Genomic DNA, 17,289 nt, shown 5'->3' on the forward strand with positions numbered 1-17,289 from the left:
GAAATGGAAAGCTGTAGACTCATCATTTCCTCTCTTGTATTCTTTGTTCTTTTTTAAACTGAGTTACATAGATTTGAAATCTTTCTAGGGTCAACTTAGATGTGGAAAAATCTACAACAAAAAGTGACCTACTTAGAGCTCACTGATATTTTCACAGAAACTTTAGAGGTTGTCTGGGACAACCACTCATGTTTCAGATGGGAAATGGAGGCCCAAATCAGTAGAGTGTCTTTTCCAGTGTGAGTTATCTAGTGAGTGGAGAACCAGGACTCCAACACTAGATATTCCAGTGTTATATTTGATGATCTAACATGAACCCCTTGGCCTCTTTTCTGCTTATTTTACTTTGGGTGAAAAAGGTAAAATGTCCATATATAAAGGAAGTGTAAAGTAATTCATTATTATGTTCCCCAAAAAAGGCATTTATAACCCTAAGAAGGCCAAAGAATAAATAGGAAACAATAATTATCTGTTACTGGAAAGCGACTGTTCTATTTTGTTCTATTTGGTTTAGGAAAAAAGTGATGCTTTCAGAGCATTATATTCCTGTTTGAGGAACATTATATTCCTGTTTGAGCCCAAGATCCTCTTACCCTAGACAATCTTATCTTTAGGATAACTAAATACATAGAGAAAAAGGATGTCATGCTACTATCTTAATGCCTGCTGCCAGAAATACTTTCAACAAGGAACCTGTTTTCATAAACAAAAATGTCATAAGTGGGTAGGTTCATCTTATGCAAAGACAAGGATACAAAAAAGCTTAAGTGTTTGCATTAAAAATCAACAGAAACTAAAACTCCAGTCTATAAAACTCCTAAAAGATAACATAAGAGAAAATCTCCATAGCCTTCAGCAAGGCAGCGATTTTTTTAGATATAATACCAAAGTCATAAACCATAAAAGAAATAATAAGTTGGACTTCATTAAAATTAAAAACATATACTCTGAAAAAGATAATATCAAGATAATGAAAAGGTGGGCAACAGACTGGAAGAAAATATTGGCAAAAGAAACATGTGATAAAGGGTTGGTATCCAAGAATATGAAAAGTGCCCCATAGCATATGTCATCAGGGAAATACAAATTAAAACAATATTGAGATATCACTCCATACCTATTAGAATGGCCAAAATCCAGAATACTGACAGCATCAAATGCTGGTGAGGATGTGGAGCAACAGGAACTCTTATTCACTGCTGGTGGAAATGCAAAATGGCACAGCCACTTTGGAAGACAGTTGGGTATTTTTTTATAAAAACTAAATATATCTTAACATATGATCCAGAAACTGTGCTCTTTGATATTTATCCAAAGGAGTTGAATATCTATGACCACACCAAAACTTATACATAGATATTTATAGCAGCCTTATTCATAATTGCCAAAACTTAGAAGCAACCAAAATGTCCTTCAGTAGGTAAATGGGTAAATAATCAGTGGTACCTGCAGACAATGGAGTATTATTTGGCGCTGCAATGAAAGGAGCTATTGAACCATGTGAAAAACATGGAGGAGCCATAAATATATGTCACTTAGTGAGAGAAGCCAATTTGAAAAGGCTCCATACTGGGGCACCTGGATGGCTTAGCCAGTTAAGCATCCGACTCTTGATCTCAGCTCAGGTCTTGATCTCAGGGTCATGAGTCCAAGCCCCACACTGGGCTCCATGCTGGCCATAGAACCTACTTAAAAAACAAAAAAAGAAAGAAAGAAAAACGGGGCTTCCTATAGCTTTCAAACCCTCCCTTGTTTGTTTTCTGGATTTGTTTGCTTTGCACTTTGAGAGCTTATTCATGTCACTCTGGGGAATCTCAAGGAGAAAGTACCTGGAGGAGGACCTCTATAATGACCCAGAAGCCCTCAAAAGGCCTTTGAGAAATTAGTGGAGAAACTTGTCAGAGTCGACTTAACTTTTAAGAATCCTAGTGTGGGAAAGAAGGAAGGGAACCCACAGAGAATGTAGGAAAGTCCTTTTTCTTTCAACTGAGGAACCAATAAACACAAAAAGCAAATAAACGGCCCCAAATTTGTCATCTGATTAGAACCAGATCTTCTGACATTCAGATCAATGCTAAAAGCACATGTATTTTAAAACGTGCTCCTACCTCCATCAAGCATTCAACCATGTTCTCTAGGATGTTCACCACTTCTAACATGACAAAATGAAACACTCCTCCAGCACCATCCGTCTCCTTCTTTGGTTGAAGCACATTCCCTGCACTGTGCTTGAGTGGGGAGCACACCTTGACACAGCTCAAAGCTCCATGACTCATGATTAGAGGGGAAAAGAGTTCCAGAAATTAGGAGACTCGAAGGAAAACACCTACCAGACAAAGATGGGGGAAGTGGGTGGAAGTCATCATGATAGTGCCAGCTGAAACAATATATAAAATAAAAATATCAATTGTAATAAAAAGCCTTCCAGCAAACAAATGTCTTGTTTACTAGCAGGTTGTATTCCTAAAGGATTCTAAAGAAAGCATTTGTCCAGATAGCACTTCCTAAACCTAAAACATTTGCTTTTAGCATAATCATGTCAGCCTCCTATTTTGCAAATATTTTCAGATGTTATGAGGATTTCCCCCAGACTAAACATGATCCTCTGGATCACCCAGTTTGACTAATGTTGAAGGAGAAGTGCTCTGATCGGCTGAACACTGGCCCCCAAAGATCACGAGGTCCTCAGCCTGCAACCTGAAAATGTCACCTTACAGGGCAGAAAGGACTCCACAGCCTTGATTAGACTTTTTTTTTTTTTTTTAAGACTTAGTTATTATTTTAGAGAGAGAAAGAAAGAGAACACGAGAAGGGGGAAGGGGCAGAGGGAGAGAGAATCCTCAAACAGACCCGCCTGAGCACAGAGCCCGATACAAAGCTCGATCTCATAACCCTGAGATCATGACCTGAGCCAAAATCGAGTCTCAACTGACTGAACCAGGCAGCCCCGATTAAGGCTTTTGAGATCAGGTAATTATGCTGGATAATTAGGGTGGGCCCTAAATATGATCACAGGTGTCCTCAGAAGAGGAAGTCAGAAGATTTGACTGCAGAACATGTAGAAAGTGGAGCGACATGGAAGCAGGGGGTCAGAGGGGTGTGGGGAATAGCCTGAGTTGAGATAGGCATGAGGCCTCCAGAGTCCAGAAGAGGCAAGGACATCTTTCTCCCCTCAGAGCCTCCAGAGGGAACCAGCTCTGCCCATGCCTTGACTTCACCCCATGAGACTGGTTTCTGGCCTTCAGAACCATAGGACAACAGACATGTGACATCATGAGCCACCATGCTTGTGGAGCTTTGATAGAGTGGCAAGAGGAAACCAGGTGCTGAACAGGACTGACTTCCACGTGGTGACCAAGGCACATGCCCACTTAAAGACAAAGAAGCAGAGACAAACTTACAAGGTAGAATCCCACAGTCAATTTGGGGCCCCGGGGCGCCCTGCATTTCTGGTTTGGCCTCGAAGCCTAATTCAGCATCTGTTTGCACACTAGCCCAGGACACGTTCTTCACACCACTTTTCTAGGTGTCTTAATCAGGAAGGCTTTGGGCCCTGGAGAATTTCCAAATTAATCCGTGAGCCAAGACTATAATCTTATTGACAAACAGTAAATCGCGTAGGAACCATTTCCAAGCCATTGCCTTTAGATACTGTTATCAATAATGAACCCGTTAAAAAACATCAACAGTGCTCAGCAAGAGGGACCCTTCCCAGGAACTTTAGCAGAAAAGGAGTGTCACCAAGTTAAACTGTTCTGCATTCTATAATTCCAGATCTTTTTTGAAATCTGGTAGCAGAAAGACCATCACTGGGAGGGAGCCAATCCTGTCTTTTTGGTCAGAAGCCACTTGGACAGGAGAGCTGCTGTCTAACCGGGTACTCACTTCCAGGCCTGATGTCTGGTCTCTCTGTGAGAGCCCAGGCCTCAGCACCTCCCAGGAGAAAGAGAACTCCCTTCCAGAAGCTCCAGGAGGTGAAACCACCTGAGCATGGGTCAATGCAGGATAGCTCATTTCGTCCCTTACCTATTTCTTTCACCTGTGTTACCTCATAAATAAAAAAAGCTGAGATGCAAAACCGTGAAGACAGTTGACAATAGCTGAAGGCATCTGTCAGAGAAAGACAAACAGTGGAGCTGCTTCCCGTTTCTCCATTTCACAGGAAACCACTTGCCACCTCGCCGCCCCAACACACACACAACCCATCCAAAGTCAACAGAAATTAGTATCGGGCCACCGGGGGAAGGAATGTGAGGAGGGAAACCGTTCGACAGTTCTTGACACAGAAGAATGACGTGTAGCATCATTGACCCAGCAGCCTGCATTCTGTTCCTCTCACTCACCTCTTGTCTTATTATGACAAAACATTTAAACATCGATCCCTACGCCACCCCCACATAAGCAAATAGTGCAATTTTTCAAAACCAGTGGAGAAACTGAGTCAACTTGCATCCTCAAGCCACAAAACTTATTTCTAGCAAATGTGAGCTTAGCTGTGCTTTACCCCACACTGTCCTGCTTCATCATTCATTTCATAAATATTTTTGGCATTCAAGAAGGGTGTCCTGGGGCGCCTGGGTGGCTCAGTGGGTTAAACCGCTGCCTTCGGCTCAGGTCATGGTCTCGGGGTCCTGGGATCGAGTCCGGCATCGGGCTCTCTGCTCGGCAGGGAGCCTGCTTCCCTCTCTCTCTCTCTCTGCCTGCCTCTCCATCTACTTGTGATTTCTCTCTGTCAAATAAATAAATAAAATCTTAAAAAAAAAAAAAAAAAAGAAGGGTGTCCTGTCAGTAGAGGATCCCTATGTCTTCGTGCATTGCCCATCTAGACTCTAAGCTGTGGTTTTCCTCAGTTAAAATTGGTACCCAAAACTTAAAAACTCATTTGTTTTGTTTTGTTTTGTTTTAAGATTTATTTATTTGTTTTAGAGAGAGAGAGCAAAACTGAGCTGGGGTGTTTGGGGGGCAGAGGGACAGAGGGAGAAGAAGAGAGAAACCCAAACAGACTCTGGGCTGAGTGTAGAGCAAACACAGGGCTCCTTCCCAGGGCTCTGATATCATGACATGAGCCAAAACCAAGGATCAGACATTTAAGCCACTGCACCACCCAGGACCCCAGCAAACTCTTTGCTTAAATATTGGCTTTGCCTCAAGAAGAGGGAGTAATGTATTAGAGTCCATGCAAACTTGCAGTGTATGAAGAGTCTCTGAATCACCATAAGGCAGGCTTCTTTCTGCCCTCCAAAGCGTCCTGCACATGCAAACAAGGAATGATTCTTAAGAAAATTGTTCTCAACAGTCAGCCCAGTAACTGGCAGTTAGGGGGAGCAGGTTACTATCTCTCAAGCAGCATGGTGCGATGTGTGCCTGGTTGGCCGCTGTGGTCAAGAGCTGCTGGGAGAGGGAGGGGCCCACAGAAGCTGCCCTCCCTTCTCTACTCACCCACCCATCGTGGGTTTGCAGCCCTATTCTTAGAACTGCACTTCACAGCACTGATAGTGAAGAAGAGTTCGTGTTTTTTGAGAATAAATCCCAAAATCAAGTGTTGGAGGACCAGCCCATAAAGCTGTAACTCCCATGAGCCTCCTGGTCCACTCTTTGCTCCTAAGAAGGCAGCCTTGGAGAAAGAAAAGCAGAAAAGCCTTGAACCTACCATCAGAACAAATTAATTCCACCTGAAGGAGAACCTTCCTCCCATTAGTGGCCAACTTTATCCAGTGGCTTCCTCAAAGATAAGGCTGTAATCTAGCTGTTAGAGCCTTGGAATGCACTTCTTAGTGCACAGAGACTGACAAAGCCCTCCTGTGGGGCAGGGAACCCTGAATGAACATTATCCCTTGTGGGATGCATTAGAAAACTGCCAGGAGCACAAGGTCTTGTTTTTGTAGGATGGGGTTACTCTGCTCTGGGTCCTGGAGCAGCATGGTGGGGACAGACCCCGCATGATGGAGCCAGTCGGGGGCCCGCTCCTGAGCTTGAACTCAGCAACCACACAGGCGACACTGACCTCAGTGCATACTGAGGCTGGCCCCATTGACATTTGGGGTCGCATAATTCTTTGTTGTGGAGGTGTCCCAGGCACTGTAAGTTGTTCAGCAGTAACCAACAGTGTCCACCACCAATTATGAGAATGAAATATGTCTTGGACATTGCCAAATATCTCCTATGGTCAAAAACTTCCCCAATGGAGGGTCACTCCTACAGAGTTTCAGAAACAATGAATGACTGTACCCATGTCTTTTTCCTGGTGCCCCCAAACCTGATCTCCTGCTTCCTCTCCACTGAGGATCATCATGACTGTGGACCCCAGCATCACTCTTCACCCTCTGTCTCATCCCCCACCTCACATCCACTCGCAAGCTCTGGCCATTTAGCCCCTGAAGCCCTCCTTGACTGTGCTGTTCTCCCCGCCCTCCACCAGTAGCTCACCTTCTCCCTGGGGCTCTCTTTTGGCCTTCTGGCCTGATCTCAGCTCTCCCAACCCATTTTCCTTCTTCCTCGTAGCTGCTGGACAATTTGTGTCAAATGGGAATCTCAGCCCATTGCTCCCTTGGTTTGCTCTCCCATCAGCTCAAGTTCAAAGTCCTAGTCCCTACAAGGTACCCTATAACGTGTTCTCCATAACCTCTCCACTTCATCTCCTGACATGTCCCGCTTACCTCTTGGCTCACCAGGATCGTCATGTTCCCCGCTCAGGGAGCCAAAACTGTCGCCTTGCTACCTTGGCACGTGTCTCTCCCTCTGTCTCAAACGCCTCTGTCTTCAGATGTCTTCCCAACTTCTGGTTCAAGTTCGCATCTTCCACAGGCTTCACTGACCTCCCCCCACACTGGCCCAGACACACCTCCATTGTTGCACTTTCCACTGTTAGCCACCAGGTGGCAGAACAAGGCTGTATTTAAAAGCTCAGTTCATGGTCCAAGCTGCCTCAATTCAAGAGTGAGATCTGCCTGTTCATTAAATGGCGGTGGGTAGACCGTAGGCTTCTGCGTGCCTCATTGTCTTTACATGTAAGATAGAGGTAAAACAGAATTTAGATCATGGAATCGTTGCTTGGATTTTATGAGCTAATATATGGGAAGGGCTCAGAAAGTCCCCTGGTAAACAGGCAGCAAGAGCTAACTGTTGTTATATCATAATTTTCTGTTGAGATGTCTACCCCTCCAGGCACACTGCTTATTGTTCCATGTTTAAACATGAAGGGTGGAAAGTCCACTTCACCGGAGTCACTTATTCTCTCGTAGGGGTTTCACATTTTCTGAATTGTTTGCAGCCTTCCCAGTCATACAGCCCCTGCCCTGTGAATAGCTTGTTCAAACCCTTTGCTTTACCATTTCCTCATCGGAGAGGACTTTGGAGAGTTCAGATCTGGTCTTGCCACTCCCTTGCTTCAAAGTCCTGTCTGGTTCAGGACTGCCTGGAAGATAAAGTCTGGCTTTGCCCGGCTTACAAAGAGTTATGGGGTGGGGGTGAGGGGTGGTTGTTTCAGGATTAACGGTAGGTCATCTCCTGTGGTCACGTCACACACTTCCCCACCCCACATGCCAGCACCTGTGGTCACACACTTCCCCACCCCACATGCCTTTCTCACATTCATCACTGTTTACAAGGCAGTTTCTGCCTACCCACACTTACTCTTTACATGGAACTTCTCCTCCTCATTATATCTCCCTTAGCACCCCAAAATTTCCTCTTCTCCGTTCCAGTGTGGGTTCCATACATTACTCTAGTCACAGTTATCACATAGTCTCATAATTACTGGTATTGGTATCTGACTTTCATGAGTGGATTTTCACATAGTGCAAATTCACTCATTTTCCAATAAAGACAGCTTTTGGTTTTATGTAAATGCATTTTTTTTTTCCTATTAAAGTAATGAAACTGGAAGCCAAGTATAAAGAGATTTGACCTTAAAAGCTCAGGAAATTATGCTGAACCACAAAGGAAGGATCTAAGCATAGGCCAGTGTCATGAATTCAAAGGTAGGCAGGAGTTCCTTTTCACTCTCCTTTCAAGACAAGGAGAAAATGACTCAGACATGCAAATGAACGAAACTGGACCACTTTCTCCCATACACAAAAATAAACTCAAAATGGATTAAAGACCTAAATGTGAGACCCAAAGCCATGAAAATCCTAGAACACAGACAGTAAGTTCTTTGACATTGAGTGTAGCAACATTTTTCCAGATGTATCTGGAAACAAAAGTGGCAAGGGAAACAAAAGTGAAAATAAGCTACTAAGACTACATCAAATAAAAAGCTTCTGCACAGTGAAGGAAGCAATCAACAAAACTAAAAGGCAATCTATGGAATGGGAGAAGCTATTTGCAAATAACAAATCTTATAAAGGATTAATATCCAAATATAGAAAGAACTGATACAACTCAACATCTAAAAACCAAATAATCCAATAGGATTTTTTTTTAATTTTTAAAAATTTTTAATAGTGTTTTTGTATTCTTTAGGTAAATACCCCATAGTAAGATGACTAGATCGTATGGTATTTCTAGTTTTAATTTTTTTTTAAAGATTTTATTTATTTATTTGTCAGAGAGAGAGAGAGAGTGAGAGCGAGCACAGGCAGACAGAGTGGAAGGCAGAGGCAAAGGGAGAAGCAGGCTCCCTGCCGAGCAAGGAGCCCAATGTGGGACTCGATCCCAGGACGCTGGGATCATGACCTGAGCCGAAGGCAGCTGCTCAACCAACTGAGCCACCCAGGCGTCCCTCTAGTTTTAATTTTTTGAGGAGCCTCCATACTGTTTTCCAGAGTGGTTACATCAGCTTGAATTCTCACCAATAGTGCAAGAGGGTTCCTTTTTCTCTGGATCCCTACCAACACCTGTTGTTTCTTGCCTTCTTGATGATAGCCATTCTGATAGGTGTGATATCTCATTGAGGTTTTTGGTTGTTGTTGTTGTTTTTAATTTATTTTTTATTTATTTTCAGCATAACAGTATTCTCATTGAGGTTTTGATTTTCACTTCCTCAGTGATTAAAGCTATTATGATGTATGAGCATCTTTTCATGTACCTGTATGTGTTCTTTGGAAGAATACCTGTTTATGTCTTCTGCCCACTTTTCAGTTGAATTATTTGGGGTTTTTTGAGGTGTGTGAGTTCTTTATATATTTTGGATATCAGTCTCTTATCAGATATATAACTTACAAATATTTGGTCCCATTCAGTAAGTTCGTTTTTCATATTGCTGATAGTTTCTTTCTCTATATAAAAGATTTTTAGTTTGATGTAGCCACTTGTTTATTTTTACTTTTGTTTCTTTCGCTTTTGGTGTCTGATTCAAAAAATCACCACCAAGACCCAGTTCAAGGAGCTTACTCCCAATGTTTTCTTCTAAAAGTCTTATGGTTTCAGGCTTTATGTTCAAGTTTTTAATCCATTTTGAGTTTTGCAGATGGTATAAGATAATGGTCTAGTTTTCTTCTTTTGCATATAGCATAAAATAGTTTTCTTCTTTTCCCAACACAACTTATTGAATAGACTATCCTTTCCCCATTACATATTTTTGGTTCCTTTGTCTTAAATTAATTGATCATAAATGCACAGATTTATTTCTGGAGTCCTTATTCTGTTCCACAGACCTAGGTGTCCGATCTTTTTGCTAATATTCTAATGCTTTAATTACTACAGTTTTGAAATTTATAACATAGTTTTAAATCAGACAGCTTTATACCTCCAGCTTTGTCCTCCTTTCTCAAGATAGCTTTGACTATTTGGGGTTTTTCTGTGGGTGTGTGCTTTCATACAAATTTTAGAATTATTTGTTCTTTCTGTGAAAAAATGCCATTGATATTTTGATTTTACTGAATCTGTAGATTGTTTTCCATAGTATTGACATTTTAACAACATTGGTTCTTCCAGCCAATGAGCACAGAATATCTTCCTATTTATTTGGGTCTTCATATTCTTCTATCAATTATATAGTTTTCGACATACAGGTCTTTCACCTCTTTTGTTAAATTTAGTCCTAGACATTTTGTTCTTTTTCTAATGCAATTGTAAATGGGACTATTTCCTTTATTTCTCTTTCTGATAGTGTATAGAAACATGACAGATTTTTGTATATTGATTCTGTATACTGCACTTTACTGAATTTATATATTAGTTCTAACAGGTTTTTGGTGGGGTCTTTAGGGTTTTCTATACATAATATTATGTCATCTGCAAATTGTGATAGTTTTGCTTCTTTCTTTCCAATTTAGGTGCCTTTTATTTCTTCTTTCTAGGCTATGTTGAAAAAAAAAAGTAGTGAAAGTAGGCATCCTCATATTGATTTTAAAGAAAAGACTTTAAATTTTTCACTGTTGAGTATGATGTTAGCTGTGGGATTGTCATATATGGCCTTTATTATGTTGAGGTGCTTTCCCTCTATACCCACTTTGTTGAGAGTTTTTATCATAAATAGAAGCTAAATTTTGTAGAATGCTTTTCCTGCAACTATTGAGATGATTATATGATTATTCTTCTTTTTGTTAATGTGGTGTATCACACTGATTGGTTTGCAGATGTCAAGCCATTCTTGCATCCCTGAGATAAATCCCACTTGATCATGGGGTACAATCTATTTTTATAACCCATTTTCTAAACTGAAGTGTAGTTGACATAAAATCTTATATTAGTTTTAGGTGCAGTATAATATTTTTAATGTATGGTTGAATTTGGTTAGCTAGCATTTTGTTGAGGATTTTTGCACCTATGTGCATCAGGGATATTGGCCTATAATTTTCATGTGGCATCCTTCTCTGGTTTGGGTATCAAACTAATGCTGGCATCATAAGATGAATTTGGAAGAGTTCCCTTCTCTTCCATTTATTGCAAGACTTTGAGAAGGATTAGTATTAATTCTTCTTTAAATATTAGATAGAATTTAACAATGAAGCCAAGTGGTCCTGGACTTTGGTTTGTAAGAAGGTTTTTGATTACTGATCCAATCTGTGTACTAGTAATCAGTCTGTTCAGATTTCCTTTTTCACCATGATTCAGCCTCTTAGGATCTATGTTTCTAGGAATTTATCCCTTGCTTCTAGGTTGTCCAATTTGCTGGCATGTAATTGCTCATAGTGGTCCCTAATTGTCCTTTGTGTTTCTGTGGTATCAGTTGCAATATCCCTTTCATTTCAAATTTAAGTTGTTATCAACTTAACATAGATTGTTTTAGATATAAATTACTATATGTAAACCTTGTGGTAACCACAAAGCAAAAGCCTATAGTAAATATACAAAAATTAAAGAGAAAGGAACATAAGCATACCTCTAAAGAAAACCACCAGGGGCACCTGGATGGCGCAGTCAGTTGAGCATCTGACTCTTGATTTAAGCTCAGGTCATGATCTTAGGGCCATGAAATCGAGCCCCACAACAGTCTCCACACCGAGCATGGAACCTGCTTAGGCTTCTCTCTCTCCCTCTGCCCCTCCCTCCCCACCTCACATGCATGTGTACTCTCTCTCCCTGAAAGGAAAGGAAAGGATCAAATCACAAAGGAAGAGAACAAGAAAGGAATGGAAAATTATAAAAATCGTGAGAAAACAAATAACAGAATGTAAATACTTACCTATCAATAATTACTTTAAATCAATCAAAAGATATAAAATGGTTAAGTCAATTAAAAAAAACACCTACCTATATGCTGCCTATAAGATAGTCATTTTAGATGTAAGACACACAGAGACTGGAAATGAAAGGATGGAAAAACATATTTCATACAAATGGAAACCGGAAGAAAGCTGGAGTAGCTATACTCATATGAGGTAAAATAAACTTTGAAACAAAAAACAGTAATGAGACAAAGATGGGCACTACATAACATAAAGAGGTCAATCAAGAGAGGGTATAACATTTGTAAGTATTTAAGTACCCAACATAGGGTGCATAAATGAAATAGATGACAAATAAATGAAATAGAGACAAAAAGACTACAGAAAAGATCACTAAAACTAAGAGCTGGGGGCGCCTGGGTGGCTCAGTGGGTTAAGCCTCTGCCTTTGGCTCAGGTCATGATCCCAGGGTCCTGGGATCGAGTCCCACATCTGGCTCTCTGTTCAGCAGGGAGCCTGCTTCTGTGTGTGTGTGTGTGTGTGTGTGTGTCTGCCTCTCTGCCTACTTGTGATCTCTCTCTGTCAAATAAATAAATTTTTAAAAATTAAAAAAAAAAACAATTAAGAGCTGGTTCTTTGGAAATATAAACAAAATTTAGCCAGACTCATCAAGAAGATGAGAGTGAGGACTCAAATAAGTAAAGCCAGAAATTAAAGAGGAGATATTACAGCTGATAACACTGAAATACAAAGGATTATAAGAACCTTTTATATTTTTTGAAGGGTCGTTTATGGTAGAATTTGTATGTCCATATGTATTGTCCATTGACAATATCAAAAAACCGGGAACAACCTAAATACCCCATAATGGTGACATATAAGTTTTAAAAACAATTGCAGTGAATCTATGAGATGGAAAACTTTGTAAAAATTTCTAAAAGATATGGAGAGGCTAGAGAGATGGCATGCAGTCTTAACAAATGAAAAAGGAAAGTTGCACTGAAGTATATAGATAGAACTTAGTCTTGTTTTGCAAATATTAACTATATGTTAGTATATGTGTAGACAAAAAAAAATCTGAGTGTAGCTACCGAATGTAAAGGTGATTATATTTAAGTGACAAACTTCACAGTGGACTTTTACTTTTTACTTTGTCCATTGCTGGACATTTCTCCATGACCATGATTTATTTTCATGATATAAAATCAACACCGGTTTAGATAGAGTGGTAGACAGATAGATGTGTACCTTCTCTGTGAGGCTGCATTGCCCTGCGGTCTGTCTTAGCAGAGTCAAGTTATCTAGGAAAAAATAAGATATGAATATTCACTGCAATCTCTTAGCAGAGTTCAAAAGTAGGAAGCAAACTGTAGAAGTCAGGGAAAAACATCCCAAACAGTTTTACCCTCCAATCTCTCAAGTGCCTCCGCATCGCAGCGTGGCCCACCTCCTCATCCCCTTACCTTCTGAAAATGACCCATGAATTCCCAAAGAACTCAGCCTTGGCTTTCTTCTTGCAGGGACTCACCCATTTTCTTTCCTTACTTAATCCTTTCTCTGTCCTCCAAAGATAAATTCATTTTGTCTTTCTGGACTTCTTTCAGCTTTCCACTCTCAGAACTGGAAGACACACTCAAAACTTGAAAGGCGGAGGGGAGGGCATGCGTATTGACATATGACTAGCGTGTGTGTGTGTAACACATGCTCTCTCTCTTTAAAAAAAAAAAGAGAAAATTTTATTTAATTATTTGACAGAGAAAAAGCACATAAACAGGGGCAAAGGGACAGGGAGAAGCAAACTCCCCACTAAGCAGAGAACCCTATGAAGGGTGAGGAGGGGCTTGATCCCAGGACACTGAGACCATGATCTCAACCAAAGGCAGCCACTTAACCCACTGAGCCACCCAGGCACCCCCACACACTACCTTTTTTATAAGGTATATTGCACACACCTACATACAGCATGATTCCACTTCAGTAATTTTCCCTATTTAAAAAATGGCTAAGAGAAAAAAAAAAAGAAAGAAAGAAAACAAAAGATCTATGGTAGTTATCACTGCTTGATTTAAAGCGCTCTTCTGAAGACAAAGAACAGCAGCTATCAAATAGTGTTAAATGTTTAAGACACCATTTTCCCTGCTAGAAAAACAGCCTGGAGAAATGGCCATAAAGGTGCATTACAGCCAATTATTTAAACATTGTCCTTCTCTGAATCTGGGTGCACTCTACTTTCTTGCGCTATGTGCTGAAGAGTCAGGGCAAAAATGTTGGACGACTATCTAGTGCACCATTAACTCTTATTCTGCATAATTATTATTTAAGTGGATTAACATTCTGTGCGCTATGTATGCAGGCAGCTTTCCTCTCGAGACCAGAGCTTGTGCAGAACATCACAAAAGCGCGTCAGCCCAAACTAGTAATCACAGTTGACAGTCCTGCAAAGGCACACGGTTCCCAGTTAAAATATTAAATGAAATTTTGCTTGGGACTAGTCACCTTCAACCTTTAAGAAGTGATTTATGTTATCAAATATTTACTGAGGAGGTTTTGAGAAAGAAAGGGAACACATGAGTCACCGAAGACAGTTGAAAACACGAGCCCACCCCATCACCATCACTGACTTAAGACAAAGCAGAGGAACAGGAATGAAGACTCCAACGTCAACCTTTATCTTCCTCACCTGTTGCTTCAAGCTAATCCTTCAAGACCTGATCCCAGGCTTCGGACAACAATCCCTCATAAACTAGCACCATCAGAAGCGCCTAGGTGGCTCAGTCTAAGCATCTACCTTCAGTTCAGGTCATGATCCTAGGGTACAGGGATCAAGCCCAGCATCAGGCTCCCTGCTCAGCAGGAAGCCTGCTTCTTTCTCTCCCACTCCCCGCTGCTTGTGTCCCCTCTCTCAATGTGTCTCTAAAAAAAAAAAAAAAAAAATCTATAAAGATAAATAAATAAATAAATAAGCTGGCACCACAGGGAAACACAGCACCCCTGCTCACATCTAAGCAGACGGAAGCACCGACATCTGACCTTGCAGAAAGCTTTTGGCTATGGGATGTGCTAAGTGTCCTCCTTTGTAAAGTGTAGACTGAAAGATGGAATCAGTGCTCAGTGACTCCCAAACATGTCAAAGAAGGTTGTCGTGGTCCGAGTCTTAACCAAAAAATGTCCAACGAAAAGAGAGTGGTCCTTGCATGCAGAATATGCTGTGACAGTGTAATTGTGAAGACATACACATAACAAGCTATTTTTGAAAACTAATGAAGCTTTATCTTTCATTATTAAAAAAAAAAAAAAAAAGCCACCAGAAAAGCTGTTTGTATCTTCAACAAAATTAAAGAAAAAAATAAATTTTTTTCTAAACACTGTATTCTTTTATTAGTTATGTGCCACTTTATTTCATATATATGTATATACCTATATACATACATACATTTCATATATATACACATATTTCATATATACATATATTTCATATATACCACATATATTTCATATATTTCACATATATGTATATACATATATATTTGATTTTTTCAAGTGTAGAAACAAAAACGAAGGAATGACAAGGAAAGAAAAGAAGGAGTGAAGTCAAGAGTGAGTTTCATTCAGAGAAAGGACATCATGACATCTTAATAAGAAATCTCAAATTCAGGGGTGCCTGGTGGCTCAGTTGTTAAACAACTGCTTTCAGCTCAGGTCATGATCTCAGCGTCTTGGGATCAAGCCCCACATCGGGCCCCCTACTCAACAAGGAGCCTGCTTTTCTCTCTGCCTTTCTCTCTGCTTGTGCTCTCTCTCTCTCTCTCAAATAAACAAATAAAAATATTAAAAGAAAAATAAATAAATAAATCTCAAATTTGGATTTGATATCTCCAAAAGCAGTCTCTGCAAAACAAGGATGAAAACACATTACCAAGTTGTAATTTGGGTTTTTGAAACCAGTCACAGCATGAGACAACACAGAGACAGATGGCTACATCTCCAGTCAGATCTTAGGACAAGAGGTCCTGTGTATCTGTCTTGAGGGCCTTTGGTCAAACCATTTTTCTCTTCCATTTGAATGGACGCTATTCAAAAATCTTTGTTAGCACATATGGCCTTGAGAGATGACTAAGTGGGATGAGAGAAAAACAATTTTAAAAATATGGAAAAAGATGTCTACTTTACAGAAGAATAGATACATAGATCATTGAAAACAATGACATCTGAATTTCCACAAGATAAGACTACTAAAATCTACCTCTCTGAACAAGACAAAAGGTAATTTATCATGGTACAGGTGAAGTTCCTCTTTTCTAATCTTACCTGCCTCTCTTTGGCATTATGCCCAATTTAGTGTTTGGAGGAATTATTGGGTCCATTTTTCACAGTGCATCAAAATAAGGTAGATGGAAGAAGAGGGGAAATGCACATAAAGAATGGTTTTTTCATAAGACATGCATTTTTCCTGTAGAAAGAAAACTGCTCAGGGTAGGCCAATAGGAACCAATCCAAGAAGCTGAATTCTGGGAAGTTGCAGCAAGGGCAAGTAACTACCAACATTTTCCTGGACTGAAGTGCTTGCTTATTTATATTCCACTTGATTTCACAAAGGACTTGAGATGGCTTATAAAAAGAACACACAGAAAGATAAAGAGTTGAAACATGATGAAAGGGAGCATTGCAGCTATGTGAGACACACTAAGAAGAAAAACTAATATGGAAATACAGACATGACGCAGTCGGGCTCCTCACTGGAGTGTGCAGAAAAGTTGATGTAAGCATCTTCCCAACCAAAGTCGGGCAGAGAAAGCTCAGAGACCCATGTAACATTTTACCCATAGTGTGTTAAGTGCACACACAAGAAGTGTGTTCAGAAGATAACTTGCAGGGAGGGACACTAGACTATGACCTGCTTTCAAAAGCTCAACCAGCTGATGCCTGCTTGGGCCCAAAAAGGCAATCATAGGGATGCCTGGGTGGCTCATTTGGTTAAGTGTCTGACTCTTGGTTTCAGCTCAGGTCATGATCTCAGGGTTGTGGGATCCAGCCCTATGTGAACCCCACGCTCAGCAGGAAATCCACTTCACTCTCTCTCTCCCTCTTCCCCTGCCTTCACATGCCCATGCAAACTTATGTGTACTCTCAAATAAATATGTTTCCAAGAAAAAGAGAGAGAATCATAAAGTTGCTGTGCCTTTCATGAACAGACATTTCTCCAAAGAAGACATACAGTGGGCCAACAGATACATGAAAAGATGTTCAACCTCACTCTTTATCAGGAAAATGAAAATCAAAACCACAATGAGACCCCCTCGTACCTGTCAGAATGGCTAAAATCAACAACACAAGAACAAATGTTGGCAAGGATGTGGAGAAAAAGATTTCCCTGATATGTGCCACTCTTGGTGGAAATGCAAAGTGGTGCAGCCACTATGGAAAACAGTATGGGGGGTCCTCAGAAAGTTCAACGTAGAACTATCCTATTCCAGCAATTGCACTACTAAACACTACTAAACACTAATTCAAAGGGATATATGCACCCCTATGTTTACTGCAGCATTATTTACAATAGCCAAATTATGGAAACAGCTCATGTGTCCATCAGTAGATGAGTGGATAAAGAAGATAGGGTACGTACATACAATGAATATTATTAAGTTGTAAAAGAGAATGAAATCTTGCCATTTGCAACAACAGTGATGAACTAGAGGGTATAATGCTGAGCGAAATAAGTGAGAGAAAGACAAATACC

The sequence above is a fragment of the Mustela nivalis genome (assembly GCF_964662115.1).
Source record: "Mustela nivalis genome assembly, chromosome: 11".
Classification (NCBI taxonomy): Eukaryota; Metazoa; Chordata; class Mammalia; order Carnivora; family Mustelidae; genus Mustela; species Mustela nivalis.